This window comes from Mauremys reevesii, linkage group 6 (genome assembly GCF_016161935.1).
Source record: "Mauremys reevesii isolate NIE-2019 linkage group 6, ASM1616193v1, whole genome shotgun sequence".
Lineage (NCBI taxonomy): Eukaryota > Metazoa > Chordata > Testudines > Geoemydidae > Mauremys > Mauremys reevesii.
Window position 1 is genome coordinate 110,566,651 of NC_052628.1, and position 19,556 is coordinate 110,586,206.

A 19,556-nucleotide genomic window follows, 5' to 3' on the forward strand; every position below is an offset into this window, starting at 1 on the left:
TGGTTGCTTTTTGCTGCTCTTCTGCCTCTGGATTTCCAAGACCTGCATTTGCAATCAGTCCAAAGGAAATCCCTCTTATTCTCCCTGAGCTAGATTCTTCTCAGGCCTTCTCACTTGGCCAATGCTTTGGGTGGTAGCTTCTTTTGTTTTAGCTATCACTACACAAAGGGACATCTATTTTCTCCTTCATATAGCCTGAATGAAAGATGCTCAGTACACCCATTGGCTACAACCGGGTCTGTAGCTCATGGCTGCCATTAACACTTTCCAGCAGATTGTAAAAGTTGAAGCATTTGATAAATTTCCCATCTAAAATTTCAATGAGATCAATACATTCCTGCAGAACATTTCGATTTCATCCCATCAGCTTTCCCAATGGAAAACAATTCTGTTCAAATTTTTTTGATCAGATTTATGTACAAGTTATTGGCCTTCATGAAAGAATTGCTGGGTGACATTGCCTGACCTTTGTTACGCAGGAGGTCAGACTACATGGTCATAATGGTCCCTATGACATTAAAATCTATGACTAGGAAGGTTAGGAAAGTGACAGGGGCACAGGAAGCAGTAAGAGTTTAGTAGCGCTAATATCAGCCCCATGTATTGATACGCCCTAGGAATTATTTAGGAGGTTTTATGGTGTGTGTTATACAGGAGGTCAAACTAGATGCTTAAAATGGTCCCTTCTGGCCTTGGAATCTATGGTTATACAAACTGTTTTCAGTGTGTGTTAAGAAAAAGATCAAGCATTTCAGCACTAAAGCCCACCCTTTATGCCAATAGGAAGATTTACTATGAATTTACTATCTATAAATTATTTTAAAATACACCCAATAGAAGACTGCTTTTTCAGCCACTGGAGTCACATGATCATGGATTAACCAGCCCCCATCTCGCTCAGGCCAGCATGAAAAACATGGATATTTGCTCATGCAGAGACATTGCAGAGCCTACTTTTGGCACTTAAGGCATTTAGTCCCCTTTCATGCCTGCACCTTAACCTAACCTAAACAAGGATGATTGCAGTGCAATGCATGCCTCACTAAATTCTGTGTTTGTCAACTCCAGAAGCCAAACAGGTTTAGAGCACTTATGTTCTGCAAGACAGCAGCCTTGTTCCAATTAAAGTAACATACAAGCTGTGAAGGTGAAACTGGCAGAGCTTATTCTCTTCTGGGGCTAAACAGCTCTGTTTTTGTCTCCTGGGGTTTTTTTAACTTCCTTATTCCTCATCTTTTTTCTTAAAAGCACCCCAGGAAATTAAATATAAAAATTGGGGTTAATGTAATGTCAACTTTGTGAAATCAAGTACTCAGAGTCTTCAGTTCCAAGATGCAAATCTTTGACACCTTGTAAATTCCTTTTGAACTGTTGCAGTGGTGCAAAAACTGAGAGCTGGCTTACTGCAGCAGCTAAAGATTCTCTGATCAAACAGAAATCCTGGCCGGGGAGTCCTTGGATCCTTACCGCCACTCATTACTGGGGTGGGCTAGGAGTGTGCCAGGGAGCTGTAATGCAATCACCTAGCACAGCTGGGGATCAAGCACAAGGTTCCCATTCCAATATTAACATATGGAGTGTGTGCTACTCCTTTTATTCCCCCTTGATAGACATACATTTCAGGGTCTTACTGATGTATGCAATACATTGTTTGCAGTGTTGTTGCAGCTGTGTTGGTTCCAGGATATTAAAGAGACAAGGTGGGTGATATTACCTCACCCACCTTATCTCTTTGTATACAATAGGTTCATTTAGGAACTGCATGAATGGGCAACACGTCAGGCATGTGGATAGTGACATGGAGACTCTTCAGATGGGTGAAGTTAATCACATACAAAAGGCTTTGCAGGATCAGGCAGAAAACGGATGATTGCAGTTGGGCACACTAAAAAGGACATAGATATTTTAGGTACAGAAAATGAGCTGTGAAGCAAACACAGATATTTTCAGTAATGTGAAGCAGAACATACTAGCCCAGTGAATTTATTCTTGTATCTTTTCAAGTTTTTTCCTATACAAAAGTCCTGCTTTAAGCATATGTGACTGTTGTTAGAATAGTTCAGTGAAAATAAAATTTATGTCTAGCCTACCAAGATGCAGCAAAAATTTCCAACAATAAATGTGCCTAATCAACTTTCCAGAGAGGAAACAAATATTAACACAATTAGAATATTCAGTGGGAATAATTTACTACTCTATTATGTTCTGCACATGAGTATGGTGTTCCCATTTCCTATCCTCAGTCTCTCCTATGCCTATGTGCATGAACACGCATTCTCTCTCAACATACCAGCTGGTTCTCTGGGCAAAAGAGTGCCCTCAGAAAGTGGTTAACAGAGGCCATTTCCAACCTCTGATATCCTGTATTGATAACAGTAAAAATTTGTTAGTGACAGCAAGATGAAGGCTTTCTGCTTCCAGTAGCTGTATTTGTTAAATGTTGTACATTTCAAAGCATAGGCCAGAACCTCATCTGGAGTAAATGAGTGTAATTCACTTGAAGTCACTGAGGGTATGTTGATTTACATCATCTGAGGATTTTACACTGTATTATAATTTCATTGCAACTTGTTAAAAATCACTCTAGACAATGGAGACTCAGGAACCCAAGACTGCACAGGTTTGCTACTTCTAGGATTTTTTTGTTCTGAATTAGGGCTTATCCTGTCCTGATTTTGCAATGGTTTGTATTGTATCATTATAATGAAACTAGAGTTGAGTCTGATCCAAAATTTCAGAGCAAAACAAGTCTTTGAGGAAGTGCAGATCAGGTTTATTTGCAAATGAAATGTCATCAGGATTTTAAGGAGATGAAGCTTTGGAATCAAAATTTGTTCATGAAAAAACAGCCTGGTCCTTCATCCCTTGGTCAGATGAACAGTTCCATTTAAATGGGAGTTCCATTTAAATGAGAGCATCCTTATGACTATAAGGAGCTGCAGGATTGATCTGCACTGAGGCCCTGCTACACTGACAAATTTAGATCCCTCCCAGATCACACAGGTTGGATTTAAATACACAAAGCAGTCACAAGTCAGTGTACTGAAAAGTAACCGCCCCACACACTCCCCTCTCATTGAGTTGCAAAAGTTTAGTAGCTTCAGAAGAATCACACAAATCCAAATTCTATGGCTCTTTCTTTTGCTTGCTTGCTTGCTTTCCTTACTGTGGCTACTCCTAAGAACTTCCAAATTTGGAATAACCATGAAACATTTTGTCTCTATGTTCTGGTTTTGTTTTTTTAAGTAGTAAAGATTTATAATTCCCTTGAGACCAGAAACTATTTTAGGAATACCGCTTGTAGTCACAATCTAGTCTCCAGGTATAACAGGATTTTCACTACAACTGATCATAGAAAAACAGGGGATATTATATTCCACTGGCATATGCGGTTCCACTGAAAGTGAAATGCTTCACATCTTCAGTCAATTTTGCTGGAATTTTTTTTTTAGAAAAAACGGTGTGTGGGGGGGTTTTTCATAGTGTCAAAATGTTTTCTTTTCATCTGTAACTGTTTTATCGCATATTGCATTCATGCCCATTCTCCCAATGCAACAGAAAATAGACTGGACATTTGAGGGGGAAACACGTTATATTAGGAAAAAAATTAGAAACATTTAGCCACCTATGCTGTTAATACTTTTTTCATGTGTTGCTAAATCACTGGCAATGGAGGTGTCATACCAGATTCAAGCCATTATATATTTTCTAACAATGCATCTCTTCCCTCTCCCAAACTAGTTGGCATTATTGATTGATAATAGTAATAATAATTGGCTCGGTAGTTTTACATGCTCTGAATGGGTGAACTGGGAAAACGTTATCAAATCTCCCCATCCTCATCTGCATAAGAACAAGGGGAAAGAAATTAAAACCTTCATGGTAATCACTGAAGCATATGAAGATGGTTTCAGCTGATTAATTTTTGCATCTGGTCCCAACATTTCTGCTGCTTCATAGTTTCTCATTGTGGAGTCACAACTGAGACTAATGAGATTGTTCTGTGTTCGTGTTTCCTTTGGGGAGTTTCAGCATGGCTTTATTCCCTTTCAGAGTTTTGGTTTTCCTGTGTTTCCCCTCATAACTGCCCATATAATGCATATCTACATCTATTTCTGTTTCTCTCTCTCTCTCTCCATATAGATAGTTTCTTTTTAACTGAGTATTTATATCCATCCTTAAGGCAATACTAATTTGGAAAAGTAAAGCATTGAAAAGTCAGAAACATTAACTTTTGGAGTTTCCCTCTGCATTGCTAACTCAGCCAGGTTGCATAATATCTGTTGTGTAGTTAAAATACTTTGGGCACTTAAAAGGTTCAATACAGATCTCGGAGCACTCCCCACCTTAAGTGTAAGGAGTGTTTGTGAAAACTCATCTAGTTTAAAAATCAGAATGACCCCTTTAAGCCTGCAGAAAAATCTGATAAGAACTTGCCATTCTGAATACATGCCAGGGTCCAGTGAGAAAAGATGGGTTTGGAAGAGAGCAGGCCAGTCTGCTAAGAAAAATTATGGAAAAACATAAGAAAGGTAAATGAATGTTTATTGGAAAAAATTCAAAGAAGACAGGAACCTGACCAAATAAGTGTAAAGGAAATACACAATAAGAAATGTCTATATTTATATACACTCTTCAGGCAAAGGCCAGCGCTCGTTATTTAGGCTATCTCCCACTGACTTCAGACTTCCCTTCTGCTGCAAATAGGAACTCTAGAAAAGTAGCTGGGTTACTCTGTTGTGATCCCTTGAGTACGTTAAGGCTCTCGGTTTTGTTTCTTGATTTACAAAACACATTGTCAGAATAGGAAAGTTAAGGGGAGAAAAGAAATACTTTGGAGGAAGATGGAGACATTTTATGATCCATTTTATTATGGACATTGGATTTGGGGAAAAAAAGCCAGGGGTTAGGAAAACAATCAAATATTATCCTCTTGTGTTAAATATACTTAGAGTAAAGGAAAAAAGGCTACATTTGATATAATATCATTCCCCAAAGTAATCTAATTATTCAGAATATTGACTTCTGAAGGCTGAGCTTGAGGGAATGACCATGAACCTGGTATTTCCCCCACAAGTGAGCAAAAATATCCTCCCTACATATGAGACAATATCACAAGCTCTGAAGTACCTCATTTTCTTCCACAATACTGTATCTAAAGCCAAACCCAATGCCAAGTCACAAAGAAGCTTACTAAAGGGTTACTTTAATTAAAAACATAAAAGGATTAATATACTGGAATACTGAATAATAACCTCAAAAAGTTAATAAATCAGTTGTGTTAAGTCATATAGTGCAATCTTAAATCTTCACCAGTGCCAGCAATTGCTGTCAATATTGCCATTTTGCCATCTAGAAAGAGCTAATTTATGCACCAGTTCTAAGAATAAAACTTCCTTTGTCAGGTGTTGTAAAAAGGATCAGCATTGCGCACATATTTCACATTCATCGTTTCCTTTTCTCTTGCACCATTTCTGAGATTATATACCTAGACTTACATATATATATAGTAAGAAGGGTTGCTGGAGGCATAAATTTTGATTAGTAACATAACTCAGCTAAACATTCTCTTTGAAAAGAATTAGCAATCCAGGCAGGGTATCACAAAGTGCATTTCAATAAGAATACTTTACAAGGCAAATTACAAAGGAAACTATAATTACCAATTTTGAACAATGTTTTTCAGGTTTTTCCTGTAGATAGGGAGAACTCTGTTGGGAAAACTGGCTCAGTGTAAATTTATGAACTGCTAAGCCTGCCTCTCTGATAGATGAACAGTAAATCACCCTTTCAATCTTGGTTCACAGCACATGCACCATATGTCAGATGTCTCATGTGTGCTTATAGTTTGTGATAAAAAGGTCTCTCAGGACTTCCACTTTTTTTAAGCTGATCTGGAACAAAGACTTCTGTACCAGTAGCTAGACAATATTTCAAACCTAAGTCAAATATTCTCCCAGTAAAAGTTGATAATGGAATATCTTTTTATTTAAAAAAAACAATTGGAGGGTAATTAAATTATGAACATGTGGTTAAACAACAGCAACTGTAAAATACAAAACATGACCATCAACAAAACATGAAGTTACTGAAGAGGCATATTAATATCCCAAAGGATGTCAATGCTCTCCTGCTACTGGGCATAAGCTAATTGCTTCAGGGTTCAGGAAGCACTTCTTTACTGCCCAAATAGTAAGGTGTCCCCCCTTATTCTGAAGAATTGGTTATTGGTCACTGCTGGAGACAGGACATGGAAGTAGATGGCTCAATGGACTGATGAAGAGCGTTAGATCTTATGTTCTTATAGAATAGAAAAGAGTCTACCAGAGAGGACTTGTAGCAGAAAAACGAAGAGCAGAGTTAAATCTGAGTCAGTTTGTCCATTTTGGGGGATTCTCTGCTTCCAACACATGAGAAAATAGTGCAGCTCCAAACCTGGTAAAGAGTTAATACTAGTATAGGAGGACCAAATCTGAGACTCCTGTATTATTTCTGGGCCATTTGAAGACTAAGGCCCATTTCAGCAAAACACATGCTTCTACTTAAACACATATGTAAGTGTTTGGCTGAATATGGATGGAGTTAATCACATGCTAAAAGTAAAGCAACTAGCTAAGTGTTGTGCCGATTAGGGCCCAGTACAGACATGATCTCTCAAATGTCTTATTGCTGTGTTGGTGATGGTCATGGGGGAGGGAGGACAGACCCTGAGTCTCTGCCAAAAAGGCACTCTCTAAAGAGCAAGAAAACTGTAGCTGACTCTGAATATATGTGGCAAAGATGAAATGGGAGGAAGAAGAGAGGGGTCTAAAATGAAGAGGCAGACAATACCTCATGCTTGAAAGAGATCTTCCATGAAAACAGCTCAATAAAAATATAATTTAAAGGAGACACACAATATTCCAAACACAGCTTTAAAAACCTCTTTGGGGCATAAGATTGAGACATTTGATGAACAAAGTGTATTTGTGAATTGGGGAATTTACTCAATTCAACTAGATATAGAAGAAAGTCTCATTGATCGTAAGAGGAAGTGGAGCAGCAACTGCAGATGGAACTGAGAGAGCAACAACGGAGTGTCGGAACAAAAAGTTAATTGAACGGGATAGCTGAAAAGACCTACAATAGGACACAAAACCTGTGACCTCTAGGTTGTTGCCATGACTCTACTGAAGACCATTGGCGATTAAAACTAATTACAACTGAATGGTTGTTCAGTGGCATATGTAAAATGTATCAGTTTATCCTAGTGCAGAACTGTGCAGAAAGTATAGTTACGGGGAAGATCAGACCTGCTGACTGTGATGGAGGAGTAAATTTTGGGGGGAAGAGAGCCTGGAAATCTGGCCCCTTTCCTATGACTAGGGTCAGAACGTGATGTTTGCTCCATGGCAGATGGTGATAGTACTAGTGGTGACGTGTGTGCATGTCTGTCTCTGAATGGAGAGGAGTGTATATATTGCTAGATGGCTTCATTTCTCATTTCCTTGCTTTTGAGGTTTTGTGTTAAGTATGCTATGGAGTGCAGAAGCCTTAATTTATAAACACCTAAATGTACATGCGTATGCAGCTGCAAGTCTAGATCAAGCTGGCAAGAGCAAACAGGACAATGCCCACTTCTGCCAAAAAAGTTGGGACGGCTGGGACAGGGCTTATAAAAGGGACTGTCCCGGCCAAAACAGGACGTATGGTCAACCTAATCATTCCCTCAGCATCCCTGCTGCCTGTCTCTGTTCTCTTTTCTCTTCCCAAATTGTCTTCTCTTTTCCACTCCCTCCCCTTTGCAAGTCTCATCCTTCCTTTCTGAGCACTCATAATTTTCCTGTGTTTTTCGTGCCTCCACCGCCACTCAGCCGTGCTGTTTGCACAGAATCTTAAAATTACAGTCTCATTGCTGCTCAGCAGCCTCTTTATCACTGTTCTAAAGCGGCAGATCAGAGAGCAGCTGTCCTCTCCACACAGCGCTGCTAATTTACACCACTTCCTCTTCTGAAGGGATGATTCATCAAAGCCTGGAAGAGGCAGCCCTCACCTGAGGCAGTGTTAGTGCAAGTACATGAAAGCTGGCAAGGAGACTAGAAAATTTGAGATATATCATGAAGTATCACATAAGTTAGAGAATCCCCTGATTTTACTTTTTGCCTAACTGTAAATCCTAGTCAGTACAAGTTAGCACAGCTCTGCTGAAGACAATGTAACTACACTGGTTTGCACCTGCAGAGAATCTGGACCGTAATTCATTCCCCAAGCCTCTACAAAATATGGAAATGATACTTATAAGTAGAGCTGGGCAAATAACTGATTTTTTGGTTCACTGGCAGTTCTGAAAAACAAAAGAAACAAACAAAATGGGCCTGTGACACACCAAATTTGAAAGTTCTGAAAAAGTCCAGCAAATCAAAGAGTCCATTTCAGGTTGTACTAGACATATTTTTGACCCAAAATGTTTTGTTTCTGTGCATTTTTAAAGAGCTAGGTTCACGAAATGGGTGGACACAGAGGAGTTGGTGGTGATTGTGCCCTACCCTTCTTTATATCCAATAGCTGAGAACCATTCTGGAGCAAGGACCTGAACCCAGATCTCTCTTCTCCAAGGTGAGCACCCTAACCCCCAGGTTATAGAATCATTCCCATTTTCTCTCCACTCCAGCTAATATTTTATACAAAGGGGAACAGATTCAAGAGGAGCGATTCAGAGATATCCATCCCAGAAAAGTTTAGACTGAGGGGTGACTTGGAATCAAATCCCTGCTCTGGAGGGGGATTTGTATATGGGTTTCCCACAACCAAGGTGAGTACCCTATCCACTAGGTTAAAGGTAGTTGTGGGGGTAGCACCATCACCACCATAACCTCCCATTTTGTGACTAGCCTATTTCCCGTCTCCTTCCCTCCCCCATCCCCCGGCCAAAGCTATTTGGTGAGTTTATGAACAAGTCTCATGTCAACTGCAATTGAAGTTTTTGGTGAATAAACTATTTGTCTGAAATTTTTTTGCCCAGCATTACTTAGTATAGTGAACTGGCTTCCAGAAGAATAATATGGTATAGTGTCAGACTAAAGGAGAAACATTCATTGAGCACTGGACAAAGACAAACCTAGTCATGAACAAAACTTTTGTGGGCTAGATTCTGATACTCCTATTCTGGGAGTTAACTCATTGATTTAAATGGGCCAGCTCTTGTAATAAAAAATGCTAGTGAACATGCATAAGAGTATCAGATTCTGGCCCTATACATTTCATAATGTGAACGTGACTGAAGAAAAGCACAGAGGTAGCACTGAGATTTGAAACAAATTCCTCTTTTTAGAGACTGGTCATTTGTAAATCCATCTCTTCCCTTTTTTGAGTAGAGGGCGATAGAAGGGCAATGATCTAGTGACATAGGGCCAGATTCTGCAATCCCTACACATGTTGAGTGGTACTTAGATACTGTCTCAACTGAAAATAGGCCAGATTCTAATTTTACATTACTCTGACAGGGCAGTGTAAAGTCTTTACACCCATATTAAGGCCCCTTTTAACTAACAGAATAGTATAATGGGTCCTTAGTATACACAAGTATCTGACCACAAGGATGTATTTCTCTGAGTAGACCTTCCTCAACGTGGATCGGAATTGCAGAATTATATCCATAGTAGGGCAGAAAGACATTACAGAAGAAGTAAAGACAACCAACTGTTTGGTAAATACTGACAGAAGGGGGAGAAAACAAGCAAACAGAAATCTTAGTATTTCCTGCTGGAATGACACCAGGGGAATGCTCTGTAAGGGATGTGGAAATCTAAGAATGTATAGAATTCGATACATTTTAACATGAAAGTGATGGGGGGGGGGGGGGAAGGAAAGCTGTTTTCCTCAAGGAAAGCTCAATACCCACATAAAACTGAAATCTTGGCTACCAAACTGATACATGTATTTACACTAGGAGGATAAATAGTACGGTATAGCTAATTATAGTATTTACTGATTAAGTGTTCCCAGCTCACCCTCTCTCTCTTCCATTCAGATCAGTGTGCTTAAAAACACACATTGACAGAAAAAGGTTAATGATGACAAATCACGATTACAGGTGCAAATGAAATCCTTATTATATACTGGCTGTTTCATAAATATCAACAGACGTCCAAGGTCAGGACAAAATGTAACTTATTTTTACAAGCACAAAATGAAGGAAGATAAGCATTTGAAATTGGAGGGAACTTTACATGGCAAAATAATGTCTTAAGTGGCCACTTAGAAACACATTCCTTAAATGAAAACGATATCATATTCCATGATCTGTTGCACAGCGGTAGTTTAAAGATCATTGCATATTCTTGTAAGTACTTTGCCACATCTTTTTTTAAAAATCAAATTATTTTGTTTATGCCTTAAATGACAATTGGCCAAATTCATCTTTCTGTGATTCCAGTGACTTCAGTGGCATTACACCAAGGATGAATTGGAGCCACTATGTTCTGTTCATGTTGAGTTTCTTATTTAACGTTGCAGTGACAAGTGGCTATTGCAAAAGGACAAATCACTTCTCCACTTGGAGTAAATTTGATTATTTAACACACTGGCCATTTCAAAATGTACATACTGATGTGTAGTATGAAAGAATGGCCTGTGGATTAGGCACTAGAGTGGGACTCAGGAGATCTGCGTCCAATTCCTAAATAAGCCACAGAGTTCCTGGGAACCATGGCAAGTCACTTGGGGCCAAATTTTCAGGGTTTAAAACACCCACAGCTGGGATCACACTTTCAGAAGCGCTCAGCATCCAGCAGCTCTCATTTTGAAAACTATGTACATTTTTTTCCAATAAATCAACATCCAATATGCTGAGTTGTTTTGAAAATCTGTCCAATTACTTTTCCTATGTATTAAAGTCTTTTGTCCCAAAATAGCCCTGCAAGACTCAGTCCCTCAGTTATTTCTCTGTCCTTTACTCAAATTCTATCAGGACCTTGAATAAATCTTTCTTCTGCTACCAGGTCCTCTCTCTTCTCCAGTCCCTTCTTTTTGCTTTCACATCTGTTTAAATGCAAATATTACACTTCTGTGATACGAACTTGATTTTACGTGATTTTAGTTAACTGCAGCTGTTCTAAAACATCTTTTCCTCTAAAGGAAATCTATGATCTCCACCAGGGTTCCTATTCTGGGAAAATACACACATTGAACAGAAAAGTGTCTTGACCTTCAAGTCCCTGCCTTGACTTTCTTTTTAATTGTTGTTCTGACTCCATCCTGCAGCACTATTTGGATAAGGACACACTCAGCCTTTTGCTGTAAGGGGAGGAACCTACCTTTTAGATCCATTAGCTACTCACCATGTCAACCTCTCAAAAGGTCACGCAAGCCATGCAAAATGCTTTCCTCACCAGAAATGTCAATAGGAACACAAACTATCATAGGTTCAAACTTTAAAAGCTACTCTGTGTGAGGGGCAAACATCTCTCACCCTGCACTATACACCTTTCCTTATCTTACTATTAATTAGTGTATTAAATAAAACAAATAGTATTAATGAGCTGTTTCGAGCCATGACATACAGCATATGCTGTGCTGTAATTGAGCTGTGTTATGTCAAGAAACAGCTCATCCATACTATTTGTTTTATTTAATAAACTAATTTATTATGGGATGGATTCTACCTTTAGGCACAGCCCAAGCAAGGGCTGGTGTGTGAACTGTACTGTGACTCAAACACCCATCTAAGTCACAATTACTCCACCCTGTTTTCCCTTTACTCCACTGGGTCTATACCGGCAGTAAATGTCAATAGAGTAGCACTGGTGAGCAAGTAGGATGAAAGAAGCTGTTAAGGTTCTGATTATTCCCCAGCATTATAGTAAGGACTTCTTGAGTTCATATCCCAGCCCTGACCATGACTCCTGTTTCTGACCTATGGAAAATCACTAACCTCTCTGCCTCAGATTCTCTGTCTGTTATAAGTACGCCAAGCTCTTATATGGTGGTGCGCGTCAGTAGATCTCAAAACACTTTACACAGAGAGGTTGGTATTGCGGAGGGGCTTTCAAACTGACAGAGCTCTTCTTCATGTCTGGGAAACGAACTCTCAGACCTGAAGTAGAGCTCTGTGTAAGCTCAAAAGCTGGTCTCTCTCACCAACAGAAGTTGGTCCAATAACAAAAGTATTACCTCACCCACTGTGTCTCTCTAATATCATGGGACCAACAGTGCCACAACACCACTGCATATAATAAGAAACATGGCATAAGAGACACTAATTTATCAGCACGGCATCACACACTAGCAAAAGTGAGAATACAAGGAATTTAAGTAACAGGAATGTAGCCTATATACTAGCAGTATAGACAACATCGAGCACATACCAGGAAAAACCTTCACAGCCTCAGACACTGTTTAGAGCCCCTATTAAGCAGCCAATAAGGGAAAAAGAAAAGGCTTTAGAGAAAGATGTCAACGTTTACATTGACCTTGCCCTGGCAGCAATTCCAGCACTTGGCAGATGAACAGCTAAAGGCTGAAACATGTCAGAAATGTACTGAACTTTACCAAAGAGAGTGGAGTTGGAGGAGTAACTTCCAATAGACCTTTCACCATATTGGCAGGCCCCAAATGATCTTCACATGGTCGATGGTCTACTTCTGAAAAGCTAGTACTCCAGAAAGAGATGCTCTTCAAAGTTCATGAAGGACACCAAGGTATAAACAAGTGCAGGGCATGAGCAAAACAATCTGTATGGTGGCCAAATCTGAATTCAGCCTTTAGTAGAGGACTGTGAAGTATGTAACAAGGAACGACAAACTCAACTGACCAAACATTACTGTACAAAGCTACCTCTCAGAACTTGGCAGTGGGTAGCAACGGACTAGTTTTTATGGAAAGGACACACATACTTTAGTGTAGCTGATTCAGGGCCTGCTCTAGGCATCAGAAAACCAAGCACGTGCTTCAGGCGGCACATCATTTTCAGGGGCAGCATTCTGTCCATCTTTTTTTTTCTTTTTTTTTTGCTTCGGGCTGCAAGAGCCTAGAGCCGGCCCTGGCAGCAGCAGCAGGTCGTGCGCTGGGGGTGCCCTGGGGCTGCTGCGGTTCGCGCCGAGGGGGAGCAGCACCCACGCCTTGTGGCTGGGCCGGGCAGGCTCCGAGCGGGGGACACTCGGGCTGGGGGCCACCCCGCAGGGCACACAGAGCCGCCTGCAGGTGCCACAGGGTGGCCACCCCCCAGCGCTGCAGCCGGGGCTGGGCGAAGCAGCCCGAGCCGCCAGGGACCGCAGCAGGGCGGCCAGAAGCAGCAGGAGCAGCAGGGCCATAGAGGGCGGGGCGCTGCCGTGCAGGGCCCGTGTCCCGCTCTCCGCTCCCTCTGGGGCTACCGTGCCCCAGCTCCTCAGCCCCCTGCCGGGGTGGTCCCCCAGCTCTGACCCCCTGGGTCCCGGATGGTCCTGGAGGCAGGAGCCCTGGCTGGAAGGACCCTGGGCTGAGGGTTTACCCAGACCCTGCCAGTGCCGGACCAGCTGGAGGTGAGGGGGTAGCAGGAGGAGTAGAGGGGAGCCCAGTGCAGGGGTGGCAGGGGGTGCGGGTAGGGGGAGGGAAGAGAGAGCCCAGGGCTGGAGCGGCAGGGAGTGTGGGTGGGGGAGGGCAATAGTGGGGGGAGGGTGAGAGCCCAGGGCTGGGGTTGGGGCAGCCAAAAATCTTTTTGCTTGGGGCGGCAAAAAACCAAGAGCCGGCCCTGAGCTGATTACTTCTCCACATATATTGATTTGGCTATGCTTTATAGCCTTCATCAGCACAGGTCATCCAGAAACCAAAGTCAACACTTGAAAGACATGGAATTCCTGAAGTTCTCATATCAGATAATGGGCCTCAATTTACCTCTGAAACATTCTCAGCATTTGCACAAGACTTTGATTCTGAACATCAGTACTGGTAGTCCACATTACCCCGCCCTCCCAGAGCGACAGGGAGGTAGAGAGCAGTACAGACATTAAAAAGCCTTCTGCAAAAATCAGTAGACCCATGAAATACACTAATGGCATAATGGTCAACACACTTGCACCTGGACTTTCTCCAGTAGAGCTTGTGATGGCAATATGACTCAGGACACCTCTACCTGTGATACTGACACAGTTTAAATCTAAGTGGTCCAACCTGAAGGAATTTAGAAAACAGGATGCTGAAATAAAAATTCAGCAGCAACAAAACTTCAATGTTCAGCACAGAACACAAGTACTACTTAAACTGAGACGAGAGAACAAAGTTTGCCTCAACATCTCCCAGACATTTGGAACTGTTCTGAACTTAGTGGAAACTACCAGATCCTACCTAGTGGAAACTCTAGGAGGACTTCTCCAGAGGAATAGGGGTCATGTTCAGTATTTCCCCACATAACAAAGGGGATCTGCAATGCAGGTACTCTGTTAGAAAGTGAGCCCCCTCCCACAGGCAGCTCCACATGGAAACTCAACAGAAGTGAGAACATGGTCTGGAAGACAATTCAGACCACCTCAAAGACTTGATCTTTAGACTACTGCTCAGGTCTATTCAAATGGAATTGATCAAGAGATATATTAGCATAAATAGGACTAAAAATTTGAAGTTTATTTGTAATTGTTGTACATATACACACTGATTTATATTTAAAGTTTTAATCCTTTTGGGGGGGGGTATAAAGAAGGGGAGATGTGGAGTGGTTATGGTTCCTGGTCTTCCACAGTCACCAAACAGGATCAGAATGTATTGCATGGGGAAGCTTAATAAATAACACAAATTTCAAGTGGGGAGTTCTCAAGTTACTTCTTTTGGGATGGCTCTTTGTTTTGATCACCACGTACTACAATTATTCCAACTTTACAGGGGCGGGAACTGAGGTACAGAACGACCTAGGTCTCCTGAGTCCCAGTCTAGTGTTCTATCCACTAGGCCACACTGCCACCCTGTAAAAAGGGTATATTAATTTACCTCATAGGGGAATTCTCCCACCCTTCTTCACACATAGAACCCTACTTTTCCAGTAGTCCTAGCAACTGGGGTTGCTCACAGAGTAAGAGGCAAAATTTGACTCTGTGCTAAGTATTGTAATAAACTGGTTATTGTCTATGTGTATCACTGCCCTCTACTGGATTGAATGAATACTTCTCAACTGCATGGCATCATTTCCTCCTAACAGAGTTTTCTCCTTTAGGTTGAGTTGTATAGACCAACACTTTTGGAATCCTCACTCCTAGGGAAGCTTTCTGTGGCCATGATATGCAAGTTGTGATGTTCCTGATGTCCAAGGGTTTATCACCGTGTTATTCATATTTCTCAACCTTCCAAAGCCCAAATGGGGACCAGCATGTGTGAGTGTGGGAAATGATGGACACAGATATTATTCATACTGGAAATTTGAGAATCTTCCTGTTGGTGTAAATAACCCTTTGGATAATCTCAGGTTCGCAATTGTCTATTTCTGACTCAAGTTGCTTTCAGCGATAAAAGTGAGGGGAGGCCAAATGTATGAGAAATGTAGGTAAACTTTGGGATTAAAATGAACAATGTCCCTTGGAAGGCGGGACACAGTGGAGAAGCACAGTGTTGTGTTTGTTCATGGAAAATAGGAAAGTTTTAACAGTCAGCAAGAGAGAGACTTAAGTATTGAATACAAATGCCCCTTTTTTCAAGCAAACCTGATTTACTATATAGACTTTTTTGAGTGTGTTAAAACCCCCAAACAAACACACCTTTTCCATTTTGCTGTTGAACTCTTAAAATCATAAATTACAGTAGATTTGAGGGAAAAAATAGTTATCTGAAGTACTCTAGAGCATTTTTCCATTTTATTTCAAACAGAACATTAGCGCAAATATAACACAGGTATTGTGCAAATTGTCTTAAAAATTGCAGGGTTATTAAGCTCAAATGAGCAGGTTTTTGACAAAGTAATCTTTCTATAGAACATTCAAATTGTCTTCCTTCCATACTGAGCCTAGGAGTTTATACCATGGAGCTTGTGCACTTGAGGAGACCTTATTCACATATCTAACAATGAAAATAGTGTAGAATATTCAGGAGGGGTATTTCTGGGCCAATCTACAAGTTTGTCTATATTCAGTGTTGTGCCAGTTTAAACTTAATGTGTGATTTAAACCAGTGCTGCAAAAAAATATAAACAAAGAAAAAGGCATGCTGATGTTCTTATTTTGGTTTAAACCAGGCTTAAGCTATGCTTATTTTGATTAAACTTAAATAAAATAAGAACAAACTGAAACAAACCACTCAAACTGAAAAAAGAATGTCTACTCGGGGTTTGAACCAGTTGAACGAAACCAGTGCAGATTTGAGGGTAGACAAAGGCTACCACTGCTACTAAAGAACAATAAAGCAGGGACACACTCCTGAATTCAAACTTTCGTTTTCCTTTGTGGAACTGACAGGAGTACTATGAAGGCCACCTGTTCAGCCCTTGGATAATAGAAATGTTTCACTCACTCTGAAAACACACCTCCAACAGCACTGATTGGCTCCAGAGAGTTTTCTTCAGCCAGACAAATAAAAACGTTAGAGTTCTGAGAGTAGAGATTGGCAGCAAGTTTAAAACAAACAAAAGGAAGTACTTTCACATAGGTGCTGGAACTAGGGCTTAATGTTGTTTCTATTATATACAGGGTTTACAGTTTGGTTCAATGATTCTCTGCCCCCCACTATACAAATTGTTCCAGCTCCCCTGCTTCTTCACCCAACGTATTGTTAACCTGTGGAACTCATTGCCAGGGGATGTAGTAAAGGCCAAACTATAATGGGGTTCAAAAGAGAATCGGATAAGTTCATGGAGGATAGGTCCATTAATGGCTATTAGCCAAGATGGTCAGGGATGCAACCACATGCTCTGGTTATCTCTAGCCTCTGACTGCTAGAGGCTGGGAATGGATAACAGGGGATGGATCGCTTGATGATTGCCTGCTCTGTTCATTCCCTCCGTCAAAGGATAGGATACTGGGCTAGGTGGACCACTGGTCCAACCCAGTATGGCCATTCTTTATTCTTCAGTGAAAAACGGGAAACCTGCACTCACCCTAAATGAAGAGAGCCCAGTTTTGAGACATTAAATCATGGATGGCGATTGACCAGGAGTAGTCTGATTTTCAAAGTCTAGGACAGGCTGTAGGTGGAATCCAGTCCCGTTTTATAAAATAAAACAAAAGCTATACGGGACAGGGGCAGAGAGAAATGATTTTGCTTTGCCTATTTGGAAGAGCTCAAGTATTTGTCTTAGTCACAGCCCACAGAAAAGGAGAGTGCACAGTGACACTGCACCATGCAGAAGCACTGGGAGGCATTCTGTACATTTTTTAAATGGAGTCAGCAGTACACAGAAATCCAGCGGCACCCAGACCACCTGTCTTTATTACCAACTCACTAATTAACATTGCAATTGACATTCAAATGTCATATTGTTTCACAGTTTTAAAATGCATAATATTGTGAAAGAAAAATGACTTACCTTGACCTTCTGCTATTCCTGAGATATCATGTGTGCAGGATCTTCGCTCCTGGACTTCAACTACTTAGAGTGAGAGTGACACAACTCCCTTAGCTCTGACGTGTAGCTACTGGCCAACCTGAGCCACGCCTACCAAGTATAAATGCCCCCCCTGAATATTTCGGTTAGTTCCTTTGCACAGGAGAGGAGGCAGTTCAAGATCAACATAACTAAAAAAAAAAACAACCAAAAAAACCCCCCAAACCCTTCTCAAAAACGTAAACTCCAAACTCTAGTAAAGGGGAGATACGTGGGACTGAGAATCCTGCAAGATGATCGCTGCTGAGAAACAGAATTGCAAAGCAAGTATTTCCCCTTCTCCTAAGATACTATCTGTGTTGCATTTTCACTTCTGGAGAGTAAGAAGCTCAAGGGGTATCTTCCCCCCCCAAAAAAAAACCCACCCCAAGAGAAATGCCCCAAATCCCACAGAATCAGCTGTGATGTAGCTTCACACAACTGCACATGATCTTCTGTAAAGCCATTAAGCAAGTGCCGACTGCCAGAATCACCATCTCCCTCTCAAGCACATGAAAGAAAAAGGAGAAAGTCTGATACAGCATTTCTGGGAGTCGGGGCTCTGGCTGGAAAAGGAATGGGATGCTTCCATTGTCAAGCCCCCCTACTTGGTCTTACCACAGTGGGGGATGGGTCTGGGTGCTGTCTTAGTGCTGATGCTCCACCGTCTCATCTGATTAATTCAAAGCACTACAAGCTGATCTGTACAGCCCAAGAAAGAGTCTCCCTAGGTGACAGAGAGGCACACCTCATGTTTCTTCAGTCCTGGCAGTGACATTTGAGGTGTGCACAGCACCTAGTGGTTGACTCTGAGGCAGATCATGCAATGAAGATAGTATTTGGTCTATGTCATTTTTCTGTCATGCTGATCGGTTTGAAGTCACCGAACTTCCTCCTTGAATGCCATACTGGTAAAGCCAAGAAAATGACGAAGCAGCAAAAAGAAACATGAAACTAGCTAAACACAAGCATCAATGCAGCAAGACCATCAGAACAAGAGCCTAGTGCCAAGTAAAGTATAGAAGGTTGGACTAGAAAAAAAATTGGTTCCAGAACACTAAAGTGTCACTGCATGGAAGTGCCTAGAAGAGGTACCTAAATCTCTAAAGAACAACTTAGTGCCTGAGTGTCTGACCCACACCCCAAAATGCTGCAGACAAACAGTCCAAAATGTAGCCACTTTAACAAGACCTGACTGGAAGGCGGGATGTTAAGAAAAGAGATATCCAACAAAGCATTATTCTAACAGAGCCACAGAAGGGTGGACGGGATGCAGCTGCTGTGGGAGAAGCTCCTTCACCAAACACAGTCAAGTAGAAGCTTACGAGAACGTCCTGAGGACAGCATTTATACTTGGCAAGGTACCTGACTACCAAGGGGGGGTCGCTATTCACGCTGTGTCTCTCACTCTCACTACCTCCTAGGTGAAAATGTTTAAGAATTAACCCATTACATATTAGGGAATAAGAAGCCTGCACAAATATCATCTTTAGAGAAGTGAAATTTATGAACCCATAAAACCTTCAGGGAAGACAAGGAGTTTTGTATCTTATCATTTGCACAGGCCTTTTATTCCTTTACTTTTCTCTGTGCATATGTTTGTTCCAACATCGCCCTCTAAAAAGACTGTGAAGCTAGCACTCAACCCAAGACTTTTTTTTTTTTAAGCAGGACTCCTCACAGAATATGACAGAGTCTCTCCTTTTACAAATAAAAAAGCCACATGGGTTGAGAGGTGAATCTGGTACTGATAGCAGGTGAATTTGGTACTGATAGAGGCTTACGGGCACTGTACTGCATATCTGCATGCTGATACCTTTGACGTTCTTGTGAATCCCTTTTAGGCCTAAAGAAACACCACCTGAGCCTCTCATGCTGTTCCAATGCTGTGATACCAGCTGTTTTGTCTCTCCAGGTTATAAAGAAATGGATTTAAATTCAGTAGCTTCTACGGCCTGTCCAGATATTTCTTTAACCTTTAGAACTGCCTTATAACTTTCCAGTATTGTGCATTTCTAGCCTTGGTTTGCTGTGTGGGTTCTTG

General features: G+C 41.3%; 1 protein-coding gene across 19 annotated transcripts in view; it reads right to left on the reverse strand.

The window, feature by feature from the left end:
• The window catches only part of LINGO2 (leucine rich repeat and Ig domain containing 2), a 716,716-nt gene that overhangs the window by 295,861 nt on the left and 401,299 nt on the right, over positions 1 to 19,556 (reverse strand). The window lies entirely within an intron of this gene.